The sequence below is a fragment of the Pinus tabuliformis genome, chromosome 4_2, assembly GCF_031772625.1.
Source record: "Pinus tabuliformis cultivar Carrire ecotype Pingquan chromosome 4_2, CPIR1, whole genome shotgun sequence".
Lineage (NCBI taxonomy): Eukaryota > Viridiplantae > Streptophyta > Pinopsida > Pinales > Pinaceae > Pinus > Pinus tabuliformis.
This window is the reverse complement of record NC_142304.1, coordinates 1180545094-1180558047: the sequence shown is the minus strand read 5'-3', so window position 1 is coordinate 1180558047 and position 12954 is coordinate 1180545094.

Genomic DNA, 12954 nt, shown 5'->3' with positions numbered 1-12954 from the left:
GCATATCCCGGATGAAACATTGTTTCTCATCAGCACCCTCGACCCATGGTATGGGGACATTATCGTATATTTACAAACGTCTTCCTTCCGTCCAAATGTATCGAAAGATGCTCGACGACGAATTCGTCACCAAGCTCAACGTTATCGTATCTTGGGCGATACCCTGTACCGTCTCGGCGTTGATTCTGTCCTCCGCCGTTGCTTGACTCTCGAGGAGGCTGAGTGGGTTTTGAATGACTGCCACTCTGGCGCTTGTGGCGGCCATATGTCTGGCTATGCTACCGCTCAGAAGATCCTCCGTGCTGGTTATTTCTGGCCTTCCATCTTCAAAGATTGTATCCTTGTTGTACGAGCATGTCACGAATGCCAGGTTTACCACCGGAAGATGCGTGCACCTGTTGCACCACTGCACCACGTTGTCACCGTAGGTCCATTTGCCAAATGGGGCATCGATTATACATCCTGTAACCCTCGTTCAGCTGGGGGGCTTGGGTACATAATCGTTGCCGTGGATTATTTCACCAAGTGGGCCGAAGCGATGCCTACATTAAACGAAGACGGTTACACGGCGGCGCAGTTTTTATTCAATCATGTCATCACACGTTTCGGAGTCCCTCAGGCCGTCGTCACGGATCACGGAAAGCATTTCCGTAATCACATGATGACGGAACTAACGACCCAACTAGGCTTGCGTCAAGATAGTTCGACACCGTACTATCCACAATCTAACGGCCAAGTTGAAGCCGTGAACAAAGTTTTGATCACTATGCTTCAACGCACCGTCAATACGCACAAGTCTAATTGGCATCTGATGCTGTTCCCAGCTTTGTGGGCCTATCGGACTTCCGTGAAGGATGCCACCGGTTTCACTCCATTTCAATTGGTTTATGGACTGGAGGCTACCCTTCCCGTCGAATGCGAGATTCCTTCGTTGAAATTAGCTGTCGAGTTGCTCCCCAACACCACTTCGGTGGAGGAACGGCTTCTATACCTAGAACGGTTAGACGAGACTCGTCGTTTAGCCTCTCTGGCTATTGAAGCACAAAAGAAGAGAGTCAAAGCTCACTTTGACCAGAATATTCATCCTCGTTCCTTCGTTGAGGGAGATCTAGTACTGCTCTACGATCAAGCCAAAGATAAGCTGGGGGCAGGAAAACTCGAGTCCATGTGGCTAGGTCCCTACATCGTGAAAAGAGTTTTACAAAAGGGGTCATATGAGTTGATTGATTACGAAGGAAACCCTCTTGACAAGCCCCGCAACGGGCTGTATCTGAAAAAATATTACGCATGACTTCGTGCACTTAGTTTGTACATACGCATGTTTAGTGTGTTTTGTGTGCATGATTTCATGTTCTGCTTTGGTGTGAAAACATGTTTCCCTCTTATTATGTTTCTTCTTCTCGTGCAGATGTCCAGTGCACCTTATGTTGGTTTCGCTGATGGCGCCTGCCGTAGTACCTGCAATTTGTCTTCTGCGGCATGGGTGATCTATGATCCTCACGGAGAGTTGCTAGATCTTCAAGGAGTCTGTCTCGGTCGCACCACTAATAATGTCGCTGAGTACAGTGCCGTAATTGAGCTACTAGCTGAAGCAGTTGATCTCGGCATTCGAGCAATGATGGTAAGCCTGGACTCCCAGCTGGTCGTTCATCAACTTAACAGGCGATATTCCGTCAGAGACCAACGTATCCTAAGATTGTACCTACGTGTCCGATTGTTAGAAAGGAATTTTGATTATATCACGTATCAACATATTCCAAGACGATTGAACACGTTGACTGATGCATTGGCGAATCATGTATTAGACAGACATTTGCGGAATAGATAACATCATACAAGAAGACATAGGAAGCATAATAGAGTAAAGCATATGTAAATATTTTCTCAAGCATAGTTTGCATGCGTGCGGTGTGTGCTTTTAAGCTTTTATTAAAAACATTAAAATACATGGGTCATCTGTTGTGCAATTCATACATAAGATCACATTTGTACTGAACATTTGCATAACATAAGCAAAACATCATCATATGTAAGCAAGATCCATCCAAAAAATCGGTATGTATATATATATATATCGTGTGGCGCACTGAGGCACTCAAAAATAAGTGTATGTGTCAAAATACAAGAGTCACTGTTCTCCATACATCGAGAAAAACGTCTCGCAAAACATCAAAAAGAAACCTAGGCGACTAATGTGCTGGGTTGTGCTCCCTATAGCACACATCCGCTTGTGCTACCCGCCTCAACAAGCGGTGCACCCTGGGTGCCACCCCCACTGTATGGATCTGGTGCTCTATGGGAACCTCCTCGACTCCCTGATAGTCTGGCACGCCCTCCAGCAACCCCTCAAGGTTGCGAGCTATGGTCTCCGAAGTATCTACTCCTGGAGGGACTAAGGCAAGGACATTAGCTCCCTGCCCCTCTCTCCGTGCCTCTGGAGCTAAGCCGACGGGTCTGACAGGTCCCACATCTGCACACGGCGACATTTGTTAAGACATATACATTAAAATCAAAAACATTAAAAAACTCAGAAAATCAAAGTGTCATACCTCCATCATCCCAGTGGTCTCCTGGCGGCAATGGCATGTCGAGATCGTTGCGGAAATCCATACCTGCGTATGGCCAATCCTCGACGAAAACGATCTGATGCTCCAACCACTCTCGAAAAACCACTCCCCAATGAGCTGGCCGGCCACCACCCCCGCGTGGCATGATGCGCCCCCATCGAGTGGCCCGCGTCTCCCGCGGACTCCTCGGAGGATCCACGGCTATAGTCTGCAGCCGCATGACTGGTACCTGCTCCAGAATGAGTGGGAGTAGAAGCGACCCATAGCCGAACTGTTTCGACTCTCCGCGTCGGCAGTTGTTGAGTTGCCTCTTCATGCAGTTGGTCACCGCAGTGGCCCAATCAAACACTGTAAGCTGTAGGCAGTCAAGAGCTAGCAGGAGGTGGGTCTTCGAGGCCTCATGGTTGGCCAAGCTTCCCGCTGCCCGAGTCACCATAAACAGGATGGTGCGAAGAACTATGTCTCTCACCGTGGGAATCGACACCTTCCCACTCCGCGTCTTCTCGGCCTGTGGACATACTCGAGCCATGAGTTGGTCGAGAGTCTCGCCGCTGGGCCGCTGCCCCTCCAGAATGGGCCTCGCACCCCGGCGTGACAAACCGGTCAAGAAATATATGTCCATGAAGTCAAACTCGATATCTTTACCACGGATGGTAAATTTACCGTCTATATGGTTCCATGACTGGATCAGGAACTCTAGTAAATCATGATGATCTCTCAGGCGTGGAGTCAAGAAGAATTTTAAAAATCCACATGCCCGCATGGCATCTCGACAATCCGCTCTTGCAAAAGCGGCGATATCCTCAACATCATGAGCCCTCTCTTGCCACTGGAAGGCCATTGTGTCCTACATAAACAATAAGAACAATTAGAATGCTGGTAGAAAGAAATTTCATGTCCAAATTATTAAAAAACAAAATTAGGCGCGCCAGCACGGCTGTTTCTAAAACAGACGCGCTGAAAATGGCGGTCCTTTGTATTTTCTTCAGGTCAGCGCGGAAGAACACAGGTTTTCCGCGCTGACCCGAAATTTGGTATGTGTATTTTTCATCGGTCAGCGCGGTCCCGAGCGGGAAACCCGCGCTGACCGAGAGCGCACCCATGGCTCAAAAACTCGCCCAATTGGGCCAATCCCACCGTTAAATTACGAATAAAAATGCTCAAAAAAGGGTGCGTGGCAAGAAGAACCTACCTGGAGCAAGCCGTTTGCCAAATGGTGTCCGCACGAGGAAGAATTGGCTCCGTCAACTTCACAGCTTCACAACGTTCTCAGAGGCTCAATTTGGTAACAATGGTGAAAATGACTATTTACCTTTCTATTTATAGTAAAAATGACTTAATTGACTTAAATTTTTGCGAATATGGGTTTATGGTCATGTTTTTACCATGGATTTTACGCTTCTGTACTGTTTTATACATGTTTTAATATGTTTTTAACATGTCGAACGGATTTATGCGGGTGTCTTTTATTGTGCAGGTCCTTTGAAACGGTGACAATCATAATGATTCTAACATCACTTGAACGCGAACAATGTCGTCTTTGAGCTCTTTTCCGACACAAAACAAGAAAAGATGGCCAAGCCTCCTTCCAGCTCGTTAAAGGGAATGAAAGGCGGTCATTTTAAGCTCTTCTTCTGACCGTGTAACTTAAAAATATTGCCGGGTGTTTGTCGTTTCGCACTCGTTATCGGCTCTAAAACGACGTGTTTCCGACCGCTTTTTTACTTTTTCGGGTCAAAAGCACTATTTACGAAAAGTACTCCTCGATCATAATGGTCGGGCGGTTCTTTCGGGCATTGTTTTATACTTTTTCGGGCTCGAGAGACACAACTGTACGAAAAAGGACCCCCCCCTGGAGTCTCCTTTTCTGCTGTCTTTTCAGACTCTCTAAACAAGAAAAGACGCCGAGTTTTCCCTTTGTCAGGCTCGTTAAACACTTGATGACATCGGACATTGTCGAAATGACACTCTTCAAGCATATGCTATCCCCGTCAAGCTTGTCATCCAAAAATAATTGGGGTACCTACCAGAAATGGTGGGGAAAATGGAACTGTAATCATAGTCGTGTCGGCAGTATGTCGCTCTTGAACATGGCACTCCTCTGCTTCGTGTCTGGGTGGGACCATCTCATCTCGCTTTTCACTGGTTTCTGTGGGTTTGGGTTATCCTATCTGGCCTATCATCTGCTCATTGCTGTCGTTATCATACCCTTTGCTCATTTGATGTCAAATACTGCCAAATCCACTATAGTTCCGCCGATATGTTCAAGAGAAGTTGGCCTCTGCAATAATACAACCTCATCTGCTATCTCACACAAATCATTTTATCTCTGTCTCGTGTCGATGATGTGGGAAACATTATGGCCCACCTTCGGTCGAGGTCACTTCCTGTCGACTTCAGCTCATTATCCAGGAAGGTGACTTAGAGACTCCCTTCAGGTGCCTTAGAGCCTGCATGCCTCAATGGCAGGCTCTCCGTGTTCGACGCGAGGTTTACATCATTGGCCTCCGATCGAATGATTCCGTGGGTGTTCGACACCAGCTCATTGATTCACACTCCGCGGATTGTACCTATTGTACCTTGAGGGCCATTGTCATTATTGGTGGTACCTCTCGTGTCTGTTAACAGTTTTCATTATTGACTGGTAATCAGACGATGTTCACGCGTGTTCGACTCCAACTCATGTATTCGCACGCTTGAACTTGTACTTCGTTCGGGTCGGGACGGAGCGCAAGACCCTGGATCCCTGTCTGTTTTTGGTCCAGGCTGCGATTTTGTGGATGATCATTATATGACTCATTGATGGATGGCTGCGCCCATACCTGAGTCTTCATGGATGGCTGCGACCATACCTTATCATTATTCTGGTCTCTTTAGCTGGATGGCTGCGTCCATTCCACAGATCTTTTCGCGTGTCTTTTGGATGGCTACGCCCATGCCTAGACTGCATGTACTTGATTATCAGAGATAGTTCGGTCCTTCCTGGTGGTGTTCCGGTTCGGCGAAGTGTTGTAAAGCATTTCACCCCTCCCACTCTCTCGGTCTTCATGCTTTAGGGGGCATCTGTTACACAGTAATTTGTCACTGCCTCCCTCTCAGTTACCCTGCTGTGTCGAGAAACCACAATAACCAAGTTCATGCCTTCTGAACTGGCCCAAAACCCACTTTTCTAAAGTTTTCCTCATCAGCGCGTCTGTTTCTAAAATATCCGCGCTGACCGGCGGCCCTTAGTGTTTTCAGTGCGCTGCCAGCGCGGAAGCACACGACTTTTCCGCGCTGGTCGCCAACGCGCATCTGCTTGTATTGAGTCGCGCTGACATGACTTTCCCAGTTATCGAGGCGCGACGTCAGCGCGTTAGTTGCCTTATAATCTGCGCTGATCCTATTTGGGCGAATTTTTTGCAACAACTAGCCTTCCAGATCACTTCAGGTTTGGTTGTTGGCTTTGTGAGTATCGACTCCCTTCTATGGCATGTCTGTTCGACCCTTTGCAACCACTTCCCTCAAGGATAAGCTCATCCTTCCACCCTTTTAGGAGGCTCCTCCTCCTATATAAACTTCCACCATTACCATGAGCAGCTAGTTTGGAATAGCTTGGATTGTGTAGAGCTTATAGTGCTCAGATTGTTGCTACTATAGGTATTTGGTGTGCTAAGTGTGGAAGTGATTGATAGCTTAGGGAAGGTTGTTTTGTGTTGCTTGTGTGAGAGAGAGTTTCTTGTCTTGGGAGAACCATTTCCAAAGGTGAATGCTTGGGACGCTTGCTGACTGGCCCCTCCTGAGAAGGATACCGACGTCAGAACATTTGGTTGTACCCTTCTCTATTTTGATTAATAATAGATGACTGCTACTATTGTTCCATTCTCGTTTGTCTATGCAATGGTTAAATTTGAATTACATCTTTTCTGACTGATGTATAGTTGCTTTTACTAGATTTCACGCTTGCGTTTGTTTCCTCTTCGTGTGTGCAGGTGTCTATTCGCGGGGATCGCGGAGGATCGTGACCAGCCGAAGCGAAGGAGCGAAGGCAGCATCTCTTCGTCAAACGACAGCGCAGGAATCCAAGTAGGTGCTCTTTACCTCTTGTTTAATTGTAATTAGGAACATGCATAGCAGCATTGTGTGATTGTTGCTAGACCCTTGCTGGGCTAGTAGGGATCGCCTCTATCCGTAGAGGGGATTTACCTCTCCAACAACAATGTAATAGTGTTGAATGATAGAAAATGTGAATAATAAAATAGTAGTAAATTACAAATAGTCTCCATTGTGATCAATCTCAAACTATTTTCTTCTACTATTCCTATTGTCACCCTTGTTAGTTTTGCAATAGTTTCATATCGATTATATGAAAAGGATAGTTGAAATCGTAAACCATTTAAATATTTGGCTCGAGTTGTTGTAGTAAACATGATACCTTGTCTCTCTTGTTCTCCAATATTAATAGGTTGAATTACTATAGCAAAAAAATCAATGTACATTGTCAATAAATTTTTGTGCCTATGTTGGGTGCAGTATAGGGTCTATAAATGTAGCAACATTTAATTTGTCAATCCGGAAAGTTCGTGAACTTCGAGACGCAGCACTAGAAATTCTAGAGAAAGCCCCTGACAACCTGCAAAATAAATGCTAGTTTATCTTGCATTTTAATCTCATCAATAAATGAAATCCTGCACTAAAGAGAATTCAAGAAAACATCAATTCAGGCAATCAAAATCATACGGGAAATACAAGAAATCAATGTGAAAGGAAATTCTAATTACAAGCGAACAGAAGGGAAAATTGAACTAGAAATAAAGCAGTGCGGCATAATAACAAAAAGACTGTAAACGTGGGAAGCAATTCAAAACCATTATGCTTGCACTAGTTCTGCTTGCACTAATTATGCCTGTACTAATTCGATGTAAAGTTAACTTGAAAGCATCAACAACATAACAAGGAAATTTATTGTGTAAATGAACTCATGAAAGAAACTAGATTGAGATGAATTTTTCGCCTTCCAAGTCCTGAAAATAAATCATGGAGAACTGTCTAGAAGTTAAAGGAAAGTAAATATTATTGTTTGCAAGTTGTTCTCATTAATATCGGCTCCGCGGCATACAAGTAACATATGGTTTTTGTAAGCATTGTTTAAATGAATATGTCAGTACCTCAAAAACCATAATCACTCACATCATTTTCATGTTCTGGAATATAAATCAATTACAGTTTATCAACGCATAAGCGGATCTTGCAAATAAGAACTACTGGAGGAATATCCCAAGTGTAAGCACAAATCTCAAGGACATGAATAATTTCTTAATGTGGAAAATCAATGAAGTTTAGAGCTGAAAGGAAAACGTTGCAGCAAATTAAATGACATTAATTGAAGGCAGAAAGAAACTGTAAATAAATCAAATTCACACAGCAAACAAACAAGAATCAAAATTCTATCTAGCTTAAAAGATGAAAGTAGTGTCGAGTTGGTATGGCGGCCAACCCAGCCAACTCACACCCTCTTTGAGTGCCTGGTTCACACAGAAATCGAAGTCATTAGATGCAATAGATAATTAAATAGAACATGCTAGGAAATTGCTTCAATTAATTACTGAAAATAGTGTTTACATTATGCAGACATCACTCAACTCCAGCAAGACCAGAGGAGTGATCCACAGCTGATGAATTGCGTGAGGCTACATTGGGACAACTCCTCTTCCCTTCTGTGCCTTCCTCTCCCGCGCACTGTTCCTGGCTGGATCGCTGTCTAATTAATTAACTAATTGACTGACTAATCATTCTTGCTCCCAACAATCTCTTATATAGCATTAAATTACAATTTGGGCTTTTAATTAGCCGATTAGAATAGAGGAAGTAGATCTCAACAATTTGCCATGAATGAAGTTGGTTTTCAACTGAATGTCAAAAGAGGGAACGATTCTGGTGAATCATTCCTCTTTTCCTAGAGTGGTGCGATTTGGCTTAATCGATTTCCTCCTTGCGTGAGCTCTCTCCAGTTGGCTCTCAAGAAGCATCAGAGGAATAGATGCAGCACTGTTGTTACCATAATTAGCTAAATTTGTTATTACCCTATCAGGTTCAATATGCAGCCGATCAGCTACAACACTAATAATCCTTTGGTTTGCCTGATGAAGCAACAACCAGTCCAAATATGAACCTGCCCCAACTTCTTCCATTGCAGCCTATGGAACACTGTTTACTGCAAAACAGAAAACCTCTTTGCCATTAATTTGAATACAAGAATGGGATGAAGGATTTGGAGGTTTTAGCGTTGCGCTGTTTGAGCTACGTAAGTCCTTCACTGCACCTTCTCTAATGGTTGGGACACTCAAATGCTTTTGACCATGCCCATCATCTGCGTCTGACTGAAGTAATAACTTGTTTGGTGGGCAAATACAAACAATACATGTGGTAGATTTGAGAGAGTAAGAGCTTTCTCTTCATCAAGATTAGTAGCAAAACTGTTTATGTTTCTACTGTATGAGTACAAGATGTTGTCTTTGGCGGCCTCGTTACTTCCTCGAACTGATGCTAGAAGTTCATGTTGAGATTCAGATACCAGTTGGTGGTCTACATTTTCATCGTGTTTTCCTCCTACGTACACCACATAAGGCTGTTTAGTGGCCATAGCTGAAGTTATGAACGATAATGACAACACCAACGCAAATGAAATTATCTTCTCAGCCATTGTGGTTGCTGCCTTCTGATGTGTGGTGTACAATTAATTTCAGGTGCTTACATATTTTAGAGGAACGTTTCAATAGCAAGCCAAGGAACCAAATCCTTATACAAGTCAACAGCTAATATAATTTGATCCCCGTGAATGGAGGGTTCGAATACAGGCACAACTTCAAACACAATGACATTAGTGTAAGAGTTTGCATGCTATTAACAAAATACCACTGCCTTCATGAACAGAGCATAAGACTAAGTTTGAGTTCAGCATAGTGCAGGAGCCCCAATGCATGGTGCAGGTAGGTAAGTGCAATGGTGCAGGCATGTGAATGCACTCGTGCAGGCACACCCCAAAGTATAATAAAACCAGTTTTAATCCTACAACATACAAGCGTTAATTAAACTCGCATTAATGCTATCTTAATCCTGTTAAAACAAAGAAGTAACAAATAATCTTTGAAAATAATCATTTAGCCAATCAACAACATGGGATAAATAAATAAAAATAAGACAAAACTAAGACCCAACATCCCCCCATGCTGACCATCTTGCATGTCCTCATGCAAGGAAATCTGGTACTGTCACTTCCTTGCAAAAAAAAAATTAGAAATATTTGTAGGCGTTCAAAATGATGTTCCTGCAATTTTTCGTGATCACATTTCTTATGCTAGATAAATCTTGCTCTAAAACAGAGTGTCTACTGGACTCTTTATTTTCTTAAACTGATTTCAAGAAAACCTAAAACGAAAACGACTATAAAAACTAAATTGCATGGATGGCGTTATTACTTGGATAAAATAGCTAAATTTCAAAATTCCCAAAAGAATATCTCGCAAGCATCCTTGATCAAAAGTTACACTTTAAAATCCTCATTGTAAATGTGAGTGACATGATTTAAAAGCATGGTGTTAAAAGTAGACATAGTAATATCTTCCCATAGTGACCATTTTACCATTATCCATGTATAGTTGAAGCTTCTCTTTCCTGGGCACAATGAATTACCTGCACTAAGGGTCCCCACGTCCATAAAAATCATTCCAAAAAGATAGAACTCCAAGGTATAACAACAGAAGGATTTTAAAGCCATTCTCAAAGAGATTAATAGTGAGTTCATGGAAATCAAAAACAACCAAGTAAATTATAGTGTAGAGTCAACTTTAATACCATAGGCATGGCCCTGTTGCCAGTAGGCATATATAGCCTCGACAGGGGTACCTTTTAACCTTATGAAATGCTTTTGTCCCACCTATTAGATATAGATTCAGAGTTATTTAAGAATATTTTACTTTTCTCTCTTTTTAGAAGTTAATTGAAGGTCGTTGTCCTGGCTTGGTAACCAGCTATCGACAGTGCCATTCACGAGAACTAACAAGAATGAACAAGCCGGCTCATGATGAGACCTCTTGTCTTCTAGTTTTTCAACTGAAAGCCACTACCCTGGCTTGGGGACCAGTGTGGTAATGCCATTCTCCTTGGGACCCATGATCATAGTATGTTGGCTCGCAATGATACCTCCTATCCCTCAATTAATTCGTTTATGTTTTTAAAAAAACTCTGATTATGATTAACCTCAGATGGGTTACTTAATAGGTGGGGAAGAAAATATACTCCTTAAGAGTGCAGGATGGCATGAAAAGTTTTTACTTACTGTTCTTTACAAGTTGGTCATGCTACCCTAAGAACTTATTTAAAAAACATCTCGTATAATGACCAAAAATATTCCTTAAGTTAATCATGTCATGGTTCCTTATTTTGTAGGCATGGTCCACCATAGGAGGCTTTTCACTGGTCCCTTCAAAGAGGAATTTGAAAAGATTTTCTGGATGATAGTTTGTTAGAATAGGAAAAAGTATTACATGTAACTTAAAACAATATCTTTGACTGACATGTTGATCAACAATCAAAGTCACTTTAAAATATGAGGTATTAAGTGTAAATTTCTTCTGAAAAGTCTTATCATGAGAGTGCATGATAATAGAAATTTCAAAAGTTTTGCTTTTAGGGAATCACAAGCTCATGAGTGTTGTTATGCATTTTTATTCATTATTCTCCTATTATCCTACCCTATTTTTAAAGAAAGAAATATCACCTTTAAGTGAAGGCATACTTCCAATGAAGCCATGTGCATAACAAAATACTAAATATACTCACACTCAGGTTTAAAATGCACACTTTAACACATATCAAAGTATGAGAAACCAACTTACTTACTTGATATGGTACTGAGAGTTTTTGAATGATGAGGGAATGGGGTGTACTAACAATTGTTTGGAACCAAGATTCAATAGGACACACATATTCATGGTTCTCCAACTTGTATAGGTCTTCCACAGCTTGAAGATTTCTCTCTTTAGATTGACAAGGATGGTTAAGGGAAACTCTAGGGTTTTCTTCTTTGTGAGTTTCAACAACAGTTTCCGAACAAGTTCCAATCATGGATTTCTTCTCTAATGGTTTATGGATTAAAGTTTCTTCCCGAGGTAAATGTTGTGTGGTAATAGGGGAAGTTTCTAGATTCACTCCTCTCCCCTCTCTAAAAGATATAACATTACATTTGATAGGGGAGCGAGTAGGAAAAATAGGTGTTTTAAATTGATGTGCAACTTGATTGTTGAAATTAGGGTTTGGTTGCAGAAATGGTTGGGACCATAGAGAGGGATAACATGGTGGTACATTGGACAGGAATTGCAACTGTTGTGGCTCAAGTAATGGAATTTGCATGGGGAATTTCCCTAGAGAGGAGGCTGCAAACCATGCTTGAGGTTGTGGGAATATCTGGCTCGAGGGAGAGGGCCATTACGGGAATATGGTGGGGTATTGAATCAAAGGAGGATTATAAGTTTGCCATGGAACTGTGGGGTTGTATATGTGTTGAGGAACATGCTGGGGATAATAAATATTACTCCAAGTATTAAATGATGATAAGTTTTAAGTTATACCTGGCGGTCGATTTATTTCCTTACTTGATTCCTTAAATACTTGTTGAAACCCTAACAGTGATGGGAAATAATTTGTTGAATGATCCTCCTTACACTGCTTCCGTTCTTCCTACAAATCATCCAATTGTAAATTTAGAAAATATTTTGTAGCTCCTATTTTTGTAGTAGATTCCAAAAATTGAGAAGAAAGTTCTCTAGAATTCTTACCGATCTTGGAGATTCCTCTTGAATAACTAATGCATAATTTACAAACATCGTCATATGGTAAGTGAGAAACATCACCTGCTCCTATCAGATTTAAAGGTTCTAAAAATTCATCTTTGATTCCTTTGAGTAGGAGTGTTTTCAAGGTCTCTTTTACCAAATTCTTATGTTTTGATTTTTGGATATTGTATCTAAATCGCTCCACATAATCATCCAAGCTTTCATTTTCCCTTTGTTTTATTCCCAAAATATTTTCACCGGCCTGGAAATAGTCTTGATATTTCTCCAAGAATACATTCTTCATGTCTTCCCATGTTTGAATGTAGTTCCCACCAAGGCTCATGAACCATCGGAGAGCTTCTCCTTTAAGAGTAAGAGGAAACACTTGCAACCTTTGAGAATTTGTACAATAACCATATCCTCTACAAAGTACTTCAAACTCAAATAAGAATGTATATGGGTCTTCATTTTCCAAACCATGAAATTTTGGTAGTGCAGATGGGGAAATATTATGCATTTTAGCCACTCCTAGATCTTTGATTGGAAATTCAAAAGTAACAATGTTTTCCATTTGT